Consider the following 2,628-nt stretch of genomic DNA (forward strand, 5'->3'; position numbering starts at 1 on the left):
AGACACTGAACTTGGATCCATATTTAACCTACCACAATTCTTTTTGCCTACTGTGCTGTCTCTGGAATACTGTGAAGCATCTAATGGGCCTTGGTAAGGCTTTCTTTCCTTTGTCTGGATTAATGGTTCATAAATATTATAACATACAAAAAAAACCCTCAAATAATGTACCATTTACTGGATGAAACTTAAGAGCTCTAACAAAGGAATTAAAAGAAAATAATACCGCTGACTTTGCCATCTGAGGGGCCATCTTGGGAGCGCAGCGGGATGTGCCCCGGAGCTGCCGCTTGAGGCCCTCAGGTCTCCGGAGGTGTCATGGAGGAACCTAGCTCCTGCCATCCTCTTCCCCCAATTTGCCACTTCCAGCAGCTTTAGCCCATGAGGAGGATGTGAGGGAGACTGAGTCAGGAGCTCCCCGGAAGCATGGAGACCGTGGTGATTGTTGCCATAAGTGTGCTGGCCACCATCTTTCTGGCTTTGTTTGCAGTCTTGGTGCTGGATTGCAGGCAGCGCTACTACCAGCCCCGAGACCTCTGCAGCGCTATGATTCTAAGCCCATTATGGACCTCATCGGTGCCATGGTGACCCAGTCTGAGCCCTCTGAGTTAGAACTGGATGATGTTGTTATCACCAACCCCCACATTGAGACCATTCTGGAGAACAAAGACTGGATCAAAGATGCCTCAGGTCTCATGTCCCACTGCATTGCCATCTTGAAGATTTGTCACACTCTGACAGAGGAGCTTGTTGCCATCACAATGGGTTCTGGGGCCAAGATGAAGACTTCAGCCATTGTCAGCGACATCATTGTGGCAGCCAAGTGGAACAGCCCCAGGGTGGATGATGTTGTGAAGTCGATGTACCCTCCATTGGACCCCAAGCTCCTGGATGCAGGGATGACTGCCCTGCTCCTGTCTTGTCAGTCATCTGGTGCGGGTGACAAGGAATGCCTGCCATCTGACAGGGTCCTGGACTGGATTGACCAGTCACTGTCAGTTGCTGAGGAGAATTTGAAAGTCCTTCGAGAAGCAGCCCTAGCTTTTGAGCCAGATAAAGGCCTCCCAGGCCCAGAAGGCTTCCTGCAGGAGCAGTCCACAATTTAGCGCCTACAGGCCAGCAGCTAGCCATGAAGGCCCCTGCTGCCATCCCTGGGTGGCTCAGATTAGCCTTACACTTTTTCCTGTAGAATTAGTTGTTCTCCACAGCTCAAGAGTTCAGTTGTGTGTACATAGTAAAGCAGGAGATCTCTGTCAGTTTGTGCCTCTATTGCAATTGCAAATTGTGGCTTGTGAGTGGCAGTCTAATACTACAGTTAGGGGAGATGCCATTCACTCTGCACAGACGAGCATTGAAAACTGGTGGACTGTCAGCTTTATTTAGCTCACCTAGTGTTTTCAAGAAAATTGAGCCACCGTCTAAGAAATCAAGAGGTTTCACATTAAAATTAGAATTTCTGGCCTCTCTTGATCAATCAGAACGTGTGGCAATTCTGATCTGCTTTTCATAAGAGGATGATCAATTGAAGCTAAATAGGGATTGCTCCTTTTGGCAAGACTTGTACTCTCTCACTTGGCCTATTTCATTTATTTGTATTATCTGCCTGGTCCCTGAGGCATTTGAGTCTGTCCTGCCCCTTACAGGTTTGGGTTTGAAGCTGAGAACTACAAAGTTGATTATTTATCATTATGCCTGCAATTTTACCTAGCTACCACTAGGTGGATAGTAAATTTATACTTAACGTTTCCAAAGAAAGAAAAAAGAAAATAATACCATGCAATATAAAGCTTGTGCAAGTAAGCAAACAAAGATATTTTAAAAATCACTCTTAGTTGATGGGCAATTTGATAGTCATTTATACCTGGCACTGGTATAAATGAGAAAATAGATGCCCAGTTGTGTTATGATTTAATTATTTTTATTCTACTATTATTACCACTATAAAAGCAACATAGTTTCAATTTGACCAAACCAAGATGAATAAATTACTCAATAGTCATCATTAGTAGAGAGAAAAGATCTTAAGTGATATAAATTATTAAATGCCAAGATAGCAAGTCTGAAAAATTTAACAAGGAGTATAACTGTTTCTTCTTGAAGATTCTTCACAATAATCAAGACTATGTAATCTTCACTTCATTGCAATTAGCTTTAGGACACCTTTAAAACCTAAAATGAATATTTTGTGGGTAGTATAATTCATTTCAATAAAGCCTCCTTCATTTACATGTTATTCGGATACCAATTGGGCAGGACCCTCCTGGGAGGCAATGCAGTCTGGTTGTTAAGAAGACAGACTTGGCCGGGCGCGGTGGCTCAAGCCTGTAATCCCAGCACTTTGGGAGGCCGAGACGGGTGGATCACGAGGTCAGGAGATCGAGACCATCCTGGCGAACACGGTGAAACCCCGTCTCTACTAAAAAATACAAAAAAAAACTAGCCGGGCGAGATGGCGGGCGCCTGTAGTCCCAGTTACTTGGGAGGCTGAGGCAGGAGAATGGTGTAAACCCGGGAGGCGGAGCTTGCAGTGAGCTGAGATCCGGCCACTGCACTCCAGCCCGGGCGACAGAGCGAGACTCTGTCTCCAAAAAAAAAAAAAGAAGACAGACTTGAGTTCCCATTCGTCCC

General features: G+C 45.1%; 1 pseudogene; it reads left to right on the forward strand.

Moving 5' to 3' along the window:
* The first annotated feature begins 291 nt into the window (after window positions 1-291).
* LOC116275717 lies at window positions 292-1,106 on the forward strand (annotated as a pseudogene).
* Window positions 1,107-2,628: the final 1,522 nt, after the last annotated feature.

Source organism: Papio anubis, chromosome 7 (genome assembly GCF_008728515.1).
Source record: "Papio anubis isolate 15944 chromosome 7, Panubis1.0, whole genome shotgun sequence".
NCBI classification, from domain to species: domain Eukaryota; kingdom Metazoa; phylum Chordata; class Mammalia; order Primates; family Cercopithecidae; genus Papio; species Papio anubis.